We start from the raw sequence: 16,410 nt of genomic DNA, 5'->3' as shown, positions 1-16,410 counted from the left end.
CACCTGTACTCTTTGGTTGGTAGTTTAGTCTGTAGGGAGTGTGGTTGGTGGATATTGTTGTTCTTCCAATGGGTTGCAAACCCCTTAAGCTCCTTCAGTCCTTTCTCTAACTCCTCCACTGGAGACCATGTGCTCAGTCCAATGGTTGGCTGCAAGCATCTGCCTCTGTATTTGTCAGACTGGCAGAGCTCTCAGGAGACAGCTATATCAGGCTCCTGTCTGCAAGTATTTCTTGGCATCGACAGTAATTTCTGGGTTTGATGTCTGTATTAGGGTGGATGCCCAGGTGGGGCAGTCTCTGGATGGTCTTTCCTTCAGTCTCTGCTCCACACCTTTTCTCCATAATTCCTCCTTGATTATTTTGTTCCCCTTTCTAAGAAGGACTAAAGCATCCACACTTTGGTCTTCCTTCTTCTTGAGCTTCATGTGATCTGTGAATGGTATCTTGGATATTTCAAGTTTTTGGGCTAATATCCATTTATCTGTGAGTGCACACCATGTGTGTTCTTTTGTGACTGGGTTACCTCACTCAGGATAATATTTTCCAATTCTGTCCATTTGCCTAAGAATTTCATGGTCATTGTTTTCAATAGCTGAGTAGTACTCCATTGTGTAGATGTACCACATTTTCTATATCCATTTCTCTGTTGAGGGACATCTGGGTTTTTTTTCCAACTTCTGACTATTATAAATAAGGCTGCTATGAACATAGTGAAGCACGTGTCCTTGTTATATGCTGGAGCATATTTGGATATACGCCCAGCTGGTTCCTCAGATTGCACTATGTCCAATTTTCTGAAGAAAGGCCAGACTGATTTCCAACTTGCATTCCCAACAATGGAGGAGTGTCCTACTTTCTCCACATCCTCGCCAGCATCTGCTGTCATCTGAGTTTTTGATCTTAGCCATTCTCACTGGTGTGAGGTGAAATCTCAGGGTTGTTTTGATTTGCTTTTCCCTGATGATTAAGGATGTTAAATATTTCTTTAGGTGCTTCTCAGCCATTCAGTATTCCTCAGTTGAGAAATTTTTGTTTAGCTCTGTATCCCATTTTTAATAGGGTTATTTGGTTCTCTGGAGTCTAACTTCTGGACTTCTTTGTATATTTTGGATATTAGCCCTCTATCAGATGTAGAATTGGTAATGATCTTTGGTAAAGTTCTTGAGTCAGAGCAATCAGACAACAAAAGGAGGCCACAGGGAAACAAACTGAAAAGGAAGAAGTCAAAATACCACTATTTGCAGATGATATGGTCATATACTTAAGTGACTCCAAAAATTCCACCTGAGAGCTCCTAAACCTGATAAACAACTTCAGGAAAGTGGCTGGATATAAAATTAATTCAAACAAATCAATAACCTCAAAGGATAAACAGGCTGAGAAAGAAATTAGAGAAACGACACCCTTCACAATAGTCACAAACACTATAAAATACCTCGGTGTGACTCTAACCAAGCAAGTGAAAGATCTGTACGACAAGAACTTCAAGTCTCTGAAGAAAGAAATTGAAGCAGATCTCAGAAGATGGAAAGATCTCCCATGCTCATGGATTGGCAGGATTAGTATAGTAAAAATGGCCATCTTGCCGAAAGCAATCTACAGATTCAATGCAATACCTATCAGAATTCCAACTCAATTCTTCATAGAGCTAGAAAGAGCAATTTGCAAATTCATTTGGAATAACAAAAAAAAAACCAAGATAGCGAAAACTATTCTCAACCAACTGCATTCTTATTTTCAGAATTATATGAGATGAGTTTTCCACGGAATCTGATCTGTCACACACACACACACACACACACACACACACACACACACACACACCACACACACACCACAATCTGCTGGAACTTGGATGTGATTTTATATAGTAACAGAGAGCAACTGGAAATTAAAAAGCACCCACTTAAAATATCACTAATCAAGGCCCGTCACTCCAATACATAGGAGGCTGAGAGAGGAACATCAGGAAGGTTCTAAGGAATAGTCTAACTTCAAAGTGCACTCAAGGCCAGCCTGGGTAACTTAATGGGAACCTTTCTTAAAATACAGACTTAAACAACAAAACAAAAATAAACCACTATAATAAAACAAGGGTTACAGTACAGTGGAGGAGTACTTGCCTTAATATGTATATATTAAACTGGGAGTTCAGCACCCGGAATTTCCAAAAAAGTAAAGCTAAGTTTTTAAACCACATCCAAATGAATAAGTCTAACAAAAGATGAGAACATTCTGTATGCTGAGAGAAACAGAAGCAAATGTAAGTAAAGGAAGAGATATCTAGTAAGTGTAACTATTAAATTTTATCATGGTATCAGTATTCCTCTAATTAACTTATGGATTAATTTCTCTCTCAATAAAAATGTCTATACGAGTGCTCGCTTCGGCAGCACATACACTAACATTGGAACGATACAGAGAAGATTTGCATGGCCCCTGCGCAAGGATGACACGCAAATCTGTTAAGTTCCATATTTTGAGACACCAGCCGACCCACCTGCTTTCGGACCACCAACCGACCCACTGGCTTTCCGACCGTGGCTGTCTCAAGCATACTTTCATTGCCATCGAGCCAGATGGCATGTAGCACGGCCTGGTGGGTGAGATCATCAAGCGATTCGAGCAGAAGGGGTTCTGCCTGGTGGCCATGAAGTTCCTTCGGACTTCGGTAGAACATCGGAAGCAGCATTACACTGACCTGAAAGACCGTCCTGTCTTCCCCGGGCTATAGTACCTGAACTCAGGGCTTGTGATGGCCATGAGGGAGGGGCTCAATGTGGTGAAAACAGGCCGAGCGACGCCGGGAGAGACGAATCCAGCTGATGCTAAACCAGGTACCATTCATTGGGATTTCTGCATTCAAGTTGGCAGGAACATCATCCACGGCAGCAATTCAGTGGAAAGTGCCGAGAAAGAGATCGGTCTATGGTTTAAGCATGGAGAACTTATTGACTACAAATCTTGTGCCCATGACTGGGTGTACAAGTAGAGGTGGAGAACTCAGAGTCCTTTTCAGCACTACTGACGGGGTTCCTGGACACAGCTCTTCATCCTACTGACTGGATGGAGCATCTTTTCTAAAACAGCAAAGACTTTGGAACTGGGAAAAAAATGTCTAAGCTAGCAGCGTAATTTTAAAGTTAATAAGTAAATAGAAGACACATATTATGCAAATCAACTTTGACAAAACAAAAGACTAATGGGACTTAATTTCAATTTATAGTACTTGGGACATTGTGGCACTGCTGTAAGTCTTGGCAAACTAATGGAATAGAGTAGATAGTACAAAAACACATCCACAGATGTCCAGTCAACCTAGTTTGAAGAAATAAAGGCAGTTTAATATGAAAATATCTTTTGACAGATCATACTAGATATTTACATGAACAAATAAACTTCAATTTACAACTCAACCCGTACATAAACTTGACCTAAACATAAATCCTACATTATAAAACTTCCAAAAGAAATTTCAACTAAAGAGCTTTGTAACTTTATTTTAGCCAGATTTTTTATTGGATATTTTTATTTATTTACATTTCAAATCTTATCCCCTTTCCTGGTTTCTGGTCCATAAACCCCCATTCCATCCCCTCTCCCCCTTCTTCTATGAGGGTGTTCCCCCACCCAACCCACCCTTTCCCACCTCTCCACCCTGACATTCCCCTACATTGGGGGTTGAGTCTTGGCAGGACCAAGGGCTTCTCCTCCCATTGGTGCCCAACAAGGCCATCCTTTGCTACATATGCAGCTGGAGCCATGGGTCTGTCTATGTGTACTCTGGATGCTGGTTTTGTCCCTGGGAGCTCTGGCTGGTTGATATTGTTTGTATGGGGTTGCAAGCCCCTTCAGCTCCTTCAATCCTTTCTCTAACTCTTCCAATGGGGACCCCGTTCTCAGTAGAATTATTGGCTGTGAACATCTTCCTCTGTATTTGTCTGGCTCTAGTAGAGTCTCTCAGGAGACAGCTATATCAGGCTTCTGACAGCATGCACTTCTTGGCATCAGCAACACTGTCTGGGTTTGGTGGCTGGATGTATATGGACTGGATCCCCAGTTGGGGAAGGCTCTGGATGGCCTTTCCTTCAGTTTCTGTTCCACACTTTGTCTCCTTATTTCCTCCTATGAATATTTTTGTTCCCCCTTCTAAGAAGAACTGAAGCATCTGCACTTTGGTCATTCTTCTTGACCTTTATGTGGTATATGGATTGTATCTTGGGTAATCCGAGCTTTTGGGCTAAGATCCACTTATCAGTGAACGCATACCATGGGTTTTTTTTTTGTGACTGGGTTACCTCACTCAGGATGATATTTTCTAGTTCCATCCATTTGCCTATGAATTTCATGAAGTCATTGTTTTTAATAGCTGAGTAGTACACCATTGTGTAAATGTACCACATTTTTAAATAGCAGTACACCAGAACTTGTTCTATTAAAGAATATATTGAAAAGTTGGACTCCATTTATTTAAAATTTATGTTCTTTGAAACATAATTAAAAGGCTGAGTGTGGTAGAAAAATATGTGTAGATCATATACCTGGTGCAAAGACTTTTAAGGAACTCAGAATTCAAGGGGTAAGAACAACTCAACTGCTTAAATACGTGTCTTAAATAGAATTTCATTGTGAAGAAACACCATGACCAAGGCAACTTTTATAAAGGACAACATTTAACTGGGACTGGCTTACAGTTTCAGAGGTTCAGTCCATTACCATTATGGTGAGAAGCATGGCAACATCCAGGCAGGCATGGTGCTGAAGTAGCTGAGAGTTCTACATCTTCATCTGAACACGACCAGGAGAAGACTGGCTCCCATGTGGCTAGAAGTATCTTAATATCCATGTCCACAGTGAAATACTTCTTCCAACATGGCCACATCTAAGAGTGCTACTCCTTGGGCCAAGCATTTTCAAACCACCACAATACTAGACTAAAGATATAAAGAGATATTTCACCAAAATAAGAACAGAAAGTAAGTGAAAAGGAAAACATGTGAAAACTTCATTTGTTACTAGGTAATTTCAAGACAAAAAACATAGAGATGTCACTGGACACCAGTTACAATTAGACAGACTAGCCACATCAAGGGCTGGTGAAGATGTGGGACAACTGAATGCCCACACCCTAGGGGGATAGACAATGTAAACAGTGCTTTGGAAAAGACTGAAAGTCTCCAAAACCTTTAAATAAATTTGCAAGTACAACAGGATATAGCCACTGGACTCTCAGTCTTACTCGAAACAAACAACAAACAAACAAACGCCAATAATCAAGGTATTAGTGTTTGCTAGTATAACTGGCTTTTTGATTGACATGAATCAGAGGCACTGCATCTGTAAAAGGGACTGTGATGCCAGTCCAGATGGCATGTGCCCCCTTTCTATTTAGTTACAGTATACTTCCTGTTTTACTGAAAACTGGCCTGTTTTTAAGTTCATTCTGATTATGTGGCACCTAAAATGATTAATTACACTATAACTGGCTCTGGTTCGTTGGACCTAGTGTAGAAGCAGATCCCAAACAGCAAACAAAACTATGTTTTTAAAGCATATGGTCCTGTGTGGTGGCTCAGGCCTACAATCCCAACACTTGGGATGCTAAAGTAGAAGGGTTCTTATGAGTTAGATCCCATCTATAACACAGATTAAGACCCTGCATTAGAAAATATAAAAAACCACATCCTACAAAGACATGAATATTGAGTTACTGAAAAAAATGGAACAGAATTCAGGAATCCATTATGAAAACATAAATCGTAGTGTATTTATATAGTGCTACTTATCAATTAAAGGGATAAAACTACATCATAAATTACAATAGGGATGAATCCTAAAGTAAATTTTCTGAATAAAAGAATTCAGATATAAGTTGTATGGTTCATGCATACAAACTTCACAAAAATGCAAACTTGCTTGTGCATAGGAAGGGAAGTACTGCACAAGAGTGGTTGTGAACACAGAGGAGGAAGCTTTGGATGATAATGGATATTCATTATTTTGATTGTGGTGATGACTTCCAAACAATGTGTCAGAATTTTGCAAACGCTTTGAGTATAATTTTGACAGCTAGCTAGACTTCAGTAAAACTGTTATTTCAGGTCGTTGGGGGAAAGTCCTTTCTGCTTTCAGAGTATCCATGCCTGGTAATGTTGGTTGGATGGCAAGGGCACTGTCAGTATCTTTGCCTGCCTGTAGCTTCCTCCATGAACTCTAATTTCTTCAGGACTGAAAGTGACCTGCCCTTTTGACTTCTACCATCATATTTTACATCCCTTCTTTTTCTCTTCTTCATTCTATCTGCTCTCTCCTTGCCCTTACAGGCTTCTTCCAGGAGACAACTGACTCTCTTAGCCTCCTGTGGATTGTAGTGTATGTTTACTGGTGTGAAGCTGCCCTTTTACAGAGCCCTGTCCTCTTCTACAGAGATTCTTGGGAAAAGACAAAGAGAAGAAAACCTTCCACACCGTGGAGCAAGCCAAGGAGAAGCCTTGAAGATCTCCCTCTTAGTTTTTTCCCCATACCTTGCTGGAACCCAAGGCCTTTGGGGGCTTGTCCTTTGTAAAGTACACTGCCCATCACAGAACAGGTGCCAGTTTGGAGTGGACTCTCCCTCCCAGTGGGAATGTTCCACTCTGGATACATGTGCGATGATGATGGCTAGAGGGAAGTTCCTCTCCTGTTCCTATGTAGTGATACTAACTTGTTAGCCCCTGGGATGTGCCATGATTAAACTACAGGTATAATGTTGCAAGAAATCATCACAAAGACAATAACAGTTCCCTACATCTTTTCTTATTGAAATATAAAGGATTTGAGATGGAGCAATAGTGGTTGTATTGTAGAAAATATTTAATCTCAATCTGGGGCTTCTACTCTGCCTTTGACCATTCAGTTCCAGGATAAAACACACACATGATATTTATATTTATAATAACATTTTATTAGTGCAAAGACTAACCATATATCTACCCCCTATGCTATTAAAACATATTTCCTATTGATAACCCAGAGTTATTGTTATTACTTACTATGTTTCATTTGGTCTGCTCTTAACTCCAATTGCCCAGCCCCCGTGACCAAGATTTATTGATTCCTAACCAATGACATCTTTCTTCTCTCTCCACCTTTTTCTCTCTCACATGGTATCCTCCCACCCCAATCCCAGAACAAAACATCCCACCTATCTCAATTCTGCCCAACTATAGGCTGTAAATATCATTATTTACTAAACAGAAATAACTTGGGGGTATGGTCACTTGGGTCTATGTGAAGACTCTCTCATCTCTGAAGCAACCAGGTCTTGGGGGCCTACATTTAGCATTACAATACATAGCAACAGACCAAATCTCAACAGTTAAGAGCACTGGCTACTCTTCCAGAGGACAAGATTTCCATTCTCAGGCTGACATGGTAGGTCTTAGCCATTTGTTAACTCTAATCCCAGGGAATCTGACATCCTATTTAGTCCCCTATGGATTCTACAAGCACAAGGTGCCCAGGCATACATGCAAGCAAAACTTCTATTCATATAAAACAATTTTTAAAAACAAAGGATTTTGTCGTGTCAAGTTTTTCCTCCATCATGGCTGTTCCTGAGGGCTTCATCAATATTTCATCATAGAGCTTTGACTTCGGTATGTCACAGAGAAGAGTAAAGGGTACTCTGATTGGAAACAGTCTCAGGAGAATCTTTACAACTTCAGTAGTCACTCACTCAACCCTTGTTCTGTTCATGGAAATCAGTTGAGATAAACTCCTCCATACTAAAAATAAAAGTCTAGATTTGAAATTTTATACAAACCACTTAACTAGAGAGAATTGTTGGTGTTGCTGCTAAACAATAAAATGCAAAAACAATAAATATGGACACAGGTCTAAGTTACCAATCCCCCTGAGGCACTCTCTACCTGGAAATGAGAAGTTAGAGAATCAGGGGCTCAGAATAGTATTCTGCAGACCCAGCCTTCCTCTCTCCTACCTGGGAACCAGATCAGTGTCTTGCCCAGTAACAACCATCTGGAAACTTCCAACTGTAGTAGATGAAAACAGAGACCCACAGCGGAACGACATGCAGAGAGTGAGAGACCTTGGGACACTCAGTCCTAAATGGGATGTCTCCATCAAATGTTCCTCTCAGAGCTCAGAGAAGCCTGCAGAAGAGGAAGTGGAAAGGTTCTAAGGGATGGAGGACCCCAGAGAAAGGCCTTCTCAACACAGCAAGACCGACATACATACAAATGCAGAGAGACTGTGGAAGTACGCACAGAGTCTTCGTGGGTCTGACCCAGAGAGGAGTCCCAGTGCTGAGAGAAGTGGACACAAGGTCCCATCCCCCACCCAGAAGCTATCTCCAGTTGATAACCACTCACAAAAGAAAGAACAATTTTCTCCAATGGAGTCTCACTGGGTATATAAACTATACCCAAGCCCAGGTCCATGTCCAGCAATTGATGGTCAACACAAAATTAACTCAATGGTCTTTTTAAAGGTTCCTTGTTCCACAATACTTGGTCTGAACGTTGTTTTTGTTTTTGCATTTATTATTCCTTTGCATGTCTTTTGCATATACTTTACGGTTTCTAGTATTGTGTTTTTATGGAATTATGTGTGTGTTAACCTGTGAGTCTCTCAGTTTATATTAATTCTTATGCTCTTGTTTCTTGGATTTTTTTTGTCTTCTGCTAGTTTGCTTGGTTTTATTAATTTTCTTATTTTATTATTGTTTTTAGATGGCCTGTTTGCTTTCTAATGAGATAGAGAGAACAAAAGGGTGTAGATTTGAGTGGGTGGAGCATTGGGGAGAAGAAATCATACTTAGACTAGATTATATGAAAAACCATCTACTTTTAACTTAAAAAGAATAAAATTAAAAATACATATGAGTACGTACTATGTTTTCTGGTTTTTTGGTTAATATTTAAATTAATATCTCATTTTAATTCGTTTGATTTAAATAATTATAATTAATATCTCATTTACTATTTCATTTTTGGAATAATCCCATGATCTGATTAGTCATGAGGATCTCCTGGATGGTTATTTTCCCTCTGTCAGGTACGAATTGGGTGCTGCAACCACAAAGATCTACATAGCGAGGAGCAGACAAATGAGAAGCAGCATCGTCATATGGTGCGATTAGAGATACAGAGGGCATGAAACGCAAACACACTGCGGTTATGTGAGTCAGAGAGGAAGCCATGGGTTTGGCCGTGGTCCACCCGCTCCTCAGCAGGTGTGCCTGCTGGGTGAGCAAGGGGGTAAAGGGAGACAAGGAACACAGATCAAGGGTCTCGGTGGAGACTTGGCGAGAGTGTACCGGCCTGCTGGGACAATTGACTTTAAAGCCACAGCCATCCAGAGTGTGAAGGACACTGGACTTGAGGACAGCTGGGATCAGCAGCCTTCACTCTTTCCTCTGCCAGGAGGACTCAAGGCTGAGTTGGCAGAAGTTTCTCAGAGCGGTGGGTTACCCTGACCCTGAGATGTCCAGTGACAGAGTGTGCCTGGCTAGAAGCCATGAACTTGGCTCTCACATCACCAGTGAGTAATGCGCTTGTTGTCAGAGCTATCCTCCCAGGAGCTGTTAGAGGGTATAAACGCCACCTCGATCCTTTTGCTCATGGGCAGATAGGATGTGTGGGAACTTGAATTGCCTAAAGTGCCCTGATCACTAGTGTCACCGCTAACCCACCGGAAAAAAAAAAGCAACATTTTCACTAAGTTCTGATCCCTTATAATGTTATCCTCTCCTCTCTTCTGGAGGAAAGGGGGTGGGTAAAAATTCACACAGAAGAACAATACATTCATTTCCTGGATTTTGAAGAACGCTTCATGCCTCAAAATTAGATTAACAGAGTGGGAGTGCTTCTACACCAGCCCTCTCTCTGCCTTCCTACTGATTGCTTCGTCCCTTCGCTCCACCTGAAGCATGGCTGAGTAACTGAGATGCAGGGATACCTACAGCAGAAACTGAATTCTAATTCCTCAAGAAGGCTATCGTCATTCCTTTTCCCCGTCGCTCATCAGCTAGCACTTCTTGGGCTGATTCAGTAGTTAGCCTCTCAGAAAGATTGCGGTCATGGGTGCGTGTTACTTTGCCTGCGGTCTCTGCCCCTGGTCTGAATTGAGCCAGCATCACTCTGCTTTTCTTGTCTCCATTTTCAAAATCTCACCCCATACTGTTGTAAATGCACCTGGCACTGCTTTAAGCCCATGGAGGGTAGAAAAATGAAAATAATCCTGAGACAGTGAGAACTAGGGGTGGTTAGTTTCTTCCGTGACAATTTCTTACATCAAAATGTCTGTTTTAGGTAATTGGGTTAGTAATAATATTAAGAAATCATAAAGGAGAAGCAGACATTTACCCTTTCTCTTCCTTCCTTCCTTTTCTTCCCTCCTTTTCTTTCTTTGTTTCTTTGTTTCTTTGTTTCTCTCTCTCTCTCTCTTTCTTTCTTTCTTTCTTTCTTCCTGATTTTTCAAAACAGGACTAATCTGTGTAGCCGTGTCTGTCCTGGAACTGACTGGCATCAAACACAGAGATCCCCCTGCCTCTGCCTCCCAACTCCCAGTGAAAATAGACATTTGAAACCAAAATCAAGCAGAGAATGAAGAGGACGTGTTGAAAATACTCTCTCATCCCCTCCTTGTCCAACCAGAATGGGGATAGCAAGTTAATACAAATGACATCTGAACACACTGAGGGACCTCAAATACTGGATGTTGATGGTGTACTTAATGTGAAAATTGTGTGATGAAACTTAATGCCAAGTTTGTCAGTGAAACATCCATAGCCTATTTTTAAATGGCTTGTTTGCTCAATGTGTGTAAGTGGTGTGTGTGTGTGTGTGTGTGTGTGTGTGTGTGTGTGTTGTAGAAATGTATGTATATTGGTGATCTCGCCCATATTTATGTTTTTGGAAGTCAGATAATGACAGTGAGCATCTTCCTCTATTGCAACAGTTCTCAATCTTTGGGTCACAGCCATTGGAAAACACATATTTCCAACCGTCTTAGGAACCAAGACACTGGTCAGTAGCAAAATTAGTTATAGAGCAACAACAAAATGAATTTTGTGGTTGGGGTCACCACAACATGAGGACCTGTACGAAAGGGTCACAGCATTGGGAAGAGTGATCTATTGCTTTCTCCTTTATTTTCAAGACAGAGTTTCTTACTGTACCTGAAGCTTCTCATTTAAGTTTCACCGACTGACCAATGCAACCTCACCAGAAACGCATGCCTATATCCCTTTTATGCAGGTAGCAATGAGATGACACAAGTCTCAGTTCACCATGGGTGCTAGAGCTCCAAACTCAGATCCTTACCCTTGACCATTAAATACTTTACCCTCTGAGCCTGCTCTGCACCTTTGTTTTATGGCTTTTGCTGATACCGCTGTAAAAGGAAAGTCACTTGCTTACCAGTGCTCTTTACAGAGTGTAAGGACCCCACAGTCAGGCTACCTGTTCAATGTTTTTTATTAAAGTTCAGTTCCTCTCTTCTCATCCTTCTGTTTGTGCTGTCTTCTGCCACTGGCATACCATGCCTTAGTGGTTGAAAGCTGAGATGTCCCTCTTTGAGTTCTGTTCTTCTGCTCCAGGTTAGCAAATGTTTTCTGGAAAGGGAGAAGTTGCAAACATTTTAAGCTTTATAGGAAACATGTGGTCTCTGACATAGATCTTCAGTTTGGGCATTGAAGTGGGAAAGAAGACTTAAGCAGCATATATAGTCAAACAAGAATGGCTGCGTGCCCATAAAACTGTAGAAACAAGCCATAGTCCTGTTGTGACTCGTGGACTGTAGTTTGCTTACCTTGGCTACAGATGGTGAGACCTAAGTACATCCTGCTGTCTTATGTCTGGTGATGAGAACAGTGTTTGGCATGGACAGAAAATGTGAGGTCCCTTGTCCCTTGCCTTCAGTATCCCAACCTTTGGTGTAGGGAAAGGGATGGTTTTGTCATCAGGGCATCAGTCTGACATGGTTTCTCCTTGTATCCTTTTTACTACGTGCAAAAGTTCTTCTAAAGCCCTGAGCATAGTATGAATGCCAATTGTTAACTTTTCCTTCCTGGTGTCAGGGCAAAGAGAGGGAACAGTTTTCCCAAAGGAAGTGACCCCTTGGCCCAGGCTGCCTCTTTCTAAACCTTCCTGCGGAGCTTGGAAAAAAGCAAAGCTTGCTCAGTGCTGACTTCTCTCCTTTTTGGTGCGGAGGGGGATGATTTTTTTTTTTGTTTCATTGTGTTTTTATTTTCTGATTTTGTCTCTAACTTTGCTTACTTTGATAAAGAGTTTTCTTCATCTGAATGGGTAAAGTTAAGGTGTATGTAAAAATGTTAGTTTGAGAAAAATGAGGCACATTTGAATAATTTAAAAGTCTCATCCCAAGGTATAGAAGACAGGGAGGAAAATACCTGGTACTGATGAGATGATACCAAAAGAGAAGATTCAGTCCGCCGGGGAACAGCTCGAAGCAAAGCAGGTACTGGGCCTACTTTCTAGGAAGCAGCATGGTTCTATTCTAGAACACATGAAAATGTAGAAAGACCTACAGGAGAAAACACAAGAAAACCAGACCAACAAGAGCTGAATGTCGACTTTCTCCCTCATGTTGACATTGTGCCTCTTTTCTATATACATATATATATAGATAGATAGATATAGATAGATATAATTATTTATATATTTAGATATATAATTATTTATATATTTAGATATATAATTACTTATTATTATATAATCTCATCATGCCTTCCTTACTCCCTCGAAACCCTCTGTCTTAGTCAGGGTTTCTATTCCTGCACAAACATCACGACCACGAAGCAAGTTGGGGAGGAAAGGATTTATTCAGCTTACACTTCCACATTGCTGTTCATCACCAAAGGAAGTCAGGACTGGATCCCAAGCAGGTCAGGAAGCAGGAGCTGATGCAGAGGCCATGGAGAGATGTTTCTCACTGGCTTGCTTCCCCTGGCTTGCTCAGCTTGCTTTCTTATAGAACCCAAGATCACCAGCTCAGGAACAGCACCCCCCACAATGGGCTGGGCCCTTCCCCCTTGATCACTAATTGAGAAAATGCCTTACAGCTGGATCTCATGGAGGCATTTCCTCAAGGGAGGCTCCTTTCTCTGTGATAACTCCAGTTTGTGTCAAGTTGACACAGAAAACCAGCCAGTACACCCTCCCATATGCCCCTTCTTAATCTCTTTCAAATTCATGGCCTCTCTTATCATTAATTATAGCTACATATATGTATATGTGTATGTGTATTTGTATATGTATTTTATACATACACATATATCCCTAAAAATATAAATCCAGCCTGGTTGGTCTTATAGCATTATTTCTATGTATGTTTTTAGGGCCACCAGAAGCTACACCCATAAAGTCTCACCAACATGATCACCCAAACAAGAGCTGAATGTGAACAACAGTAGACATGCTGATGCCCATGGGGAAAGACCTCAGTCCTACACAAAGATCTGCAGGCAACTATGGAACGCTGAGAGCAGAAGTAGTCTTCCTCAGGGAGGAGAGCCCCAATTGGTTGTCTAATACCAAATGAATATTAGGCCTCTTAATTCACTTCATCTTTTATAAACAATTGCTACCTGCCATTTTTATTGTTCCTCACAAAGACGGTGTTCTTCCCCATATTGGGTGAGTTGTATTTCAAATCTGGTCATTGACAGTGTTCACGTGGGGTGAACCAATTTCCGTGACGTTTGGTATTGTTTTAAAAGTCACAGAGGCTTACGAGGCTTGGGCTAATACTTATAAAGGGGTTGGCCTCTTGAGATTGTCTTTGGGAATGTTCACACCTCAGAACCCTTGTCAGAACTGGAAAAAGAAGGGAAGAAGTTGAGACATTTGTGGATATTTTGTCCCTTCAGAAAGTGCTAGAATGTTTGCAGTGGAAGATTCTAAAGATAACAGAATTGCCCTTTCCAGCTGAGCTAGGCCTGAAGTGAGGCAACTAGGCTGGTTCTGTGTGGCAACTGGAGATTAGAATACCCACATGAGTTGCCAACCTGCCCCTCGGGGCATTGGCTCATCTCAAGGTTGACATGCGGCCAGCTGAGGAGATGACAGCAGCTGCTCCTATTGCATGGTCACTGCATGCATGTCCCGTCTTGATTAATTGTGTTGTTTCATGGTAGACATTCTCCTGTCACAGAACATTCTGTACTCTTCTGGTGATGATGATTGGCCCATGAATAACCTCTTCAGAGCTCATCAGTGGGTATCTCCTCCAGGGCTGTGCACACCAGCAGAGTCTAAGTGCAGGGGCAGTGTAGCAGTGCGTTAATAATACGGAGCACCACAGCATTTGTGTCTGGGTGGAAGGGACCATTATGCTTCAGTGGTTATCCCTTCTGTCCATGGAGTGAGTGAATGGGATTAGAGCTGGATTTAAGAATTTGTTAAACAGCAAAGTCTAGTGACCTTAATTACTAGACTGCCCTTCCTAATCTTATCTGACCAGTGTGAATGAGATGTGTCTCTATCACATAAACAGTAAATGTTATTATCTGGTAATGTGCAAACGGATGGTCAGATCTCTTGACGTTCCAAACAGAAGAGGATGAGAAATGACAGCATGTAGACTAATTGATGTATCAACCTCCCAGGGCAGAATTAGAGCTAGTGTCTTAAATCTGGGCCAAATCTTCTTTTAAGTTTTTAGAATCCTGCAATCTTAGCTTGAGCTCCATTACAGAAGATGTCCCCAGAGAGGACATAAAATCCTGCAAAAGCGGAAAGCAAAAACACTTGTAAGACCACCAGTGTTCCCACTGTACTAATATCCTTCTGGAAAATTACATATATATATATATATATATATATATATATATATATGGAGAGAAAGAGAGAGAGAGGAAATACATATGCCTTTCCCTAATAAATGAGTGATGTTACACATACTGTTTGATAGTATACTTGTTTCCGTGCTGAACAATGTATCCTGGGCTGACAATGTCCTTCTTCCCTACAGAGCACACTTACCCTGTGTTGTTCCTCTCTGGAGAAACCACCTCCTCCCTACTTCCCTGAGTTCTGTCCTCAGGACTCACTGCAGGATAACACTGGCCTCTCCAGAATGAGCTCTGCTCCCTCCCCAGGAGGACCAGTGCTCTGACATTGGCCAGTGATTCACCATAGGTAACTACATAAGAAACCAGAAAGGCATAAATATTATAAGAATCTAGATTCTGGAAGTCTATTGCCTGTCATTTGTAGTCCTGGGCAGAAAGCTCACCAATATCCCCCTCTCTTTGACCTTTTCCTGTCTCCAACCTCTTAGGAACAATGACTCTCAAACTATCTGTGGGTAACACCCATCTTATTTGGTGAAACATTTTCTTTTATCACTGAAGATTGAAACTAGGGTCTCACACATAGTAAGCTTGAATTCTACCACAAGTTTTGGTCATCTGTGTGATTTTAACTCCTCCTACCCTTTTGTTTGACAATATTTTTTTGTGTATGTCACAATGTACATGACACAAACCCTACCCTTGAGAGATGGGACTAGAGCTCAAGTATGCATGTCTCTCCATACATTCTCAAATGCCATGACTTACACTTCAATGTGATGGTAGTAACAGGTAAAGCCTTCATGTTTAATTCAATGACAAAGATAGAGATTAGGGACTGTAAGAGGCTTGGAGGGAACTAGTTTCCAGGTTGTTCTTTTTAATTTCTTCTGCCTGATGAGGGCGTATCCTCCGTTCCCTACCACATGAGCACATAGCAAGAAAGCAACAACCGGACACCCAAGGGCCTTGAGGCTGTACTTTTCAGCCTCCAGAGCAGTAATAAATGAATTATTTGTTTCTGATCAATTTCCTGGCCTATGCTATTCTTGTTACATCCTCGACAAGACTAAGACACATGGGAAATAAATAATTTGAGTCTTAGCACCATCTCAGCTTCCTAACTTGAGGCAAAGCACATCTCTTGGTCATCAACCTAATCCCTCAGAGTGTAACTCAGTGCCCACCATCACAGAAAAGACTATAGCAAGATCCAGCATGCAACAGTGAAAAATTCACGCTGTCCCCCCAAAAAAATGGCCAGGCACACCAAGAACTAGGAAGTAAATGTAGAAAACAAAAACTTCTTAGAAATGTCTTAGGAAATTAATAAGCATAAAAATTACTTTGAAATTCCCATGAAGGTTCTTCAGTGTTTACTCACAAGCCTTAAATTGACATCTTCATAGACTGGTTAAGAATTCATAGGCTGTAACCTGATTCCATTGTGTCCAGCCCTGTTTGGACTCATCTCTTCCCACGTTACTGCTCTAGCAGACCATCTTGAAAAATGGTGTCCTTGAATGTGTGGTTACCTGAAAATGCTAACACTACTGAGTAGATCATGTCATTTCTGGTTCACAGGTTCAAG

General features: G+C 41.3%; 1 long non-coding RNA gene, 1 other non-coding gene and 1 pseudogene across 2 annotated transcripts in view; 2 read left to right on the top strand and 1 right to left on the bottom strand.

Moving 5' to 3' along the window:
• Nucleotides 1–934: 934 nt before the first annotated feature.
• Nme2-ps7 (NME/NM23 nucleoside diphosphate kinase 2, pseudogene 7) lies at nt 935–3,498 on the top strand (annotated as a pseudogene).
• Nucleotides 2,379–2,483, top strand: LOC120101170 (U6 spliceosomal RNA). The gene has a single exon (XR_005501567.1). It is a non-coding gene; the product is annotated as a U6 spliceosomal RNA (small nuclear RNA).
• A 4,785-nt stretch (nt 3,499–8,283) lies between the features above and the next one.
• The window catches only part of LOC120100692 (uncharacterized), a 28,167-nt gene continuing 20,040 nt past the window's right edge, over nt 8,284–16,410 (bottom strand). Inside the window, exons 2-3 of the long non-coding RNA XR_005500584.2 lie at nt 12,417–12,550; nt 8,284–11,618 (exon numbers count right to left, since the gene is read on the bottom strand). This is a non-coding gene — a long non-coding RNA (uncharacterized LOC120100692). The remainder of the gene's footprint in view (nt 11,619–12,416; nt 12,551–16,410) is intronic.

The sequence above is a fragment of the Rattus norvegicus genome, chromosome 2, assembly GCF_036323735.1.
Source record: "Rattus norvegicus strain BN/NHsdMcwi chromosome 2, GRCr8, whole genome shotgun sequence".
In the NCBI taxonomy this organism is placed as follows: domain Eukaryota; kingdom Metazoa; phylum Chordata; class Mammalia; order Rodentia; family Muridae; genus Rattus; species Rattus norvegicus.
This window is presented reverse-complemented; position numbering and strand designations above follow the sequence as displayed.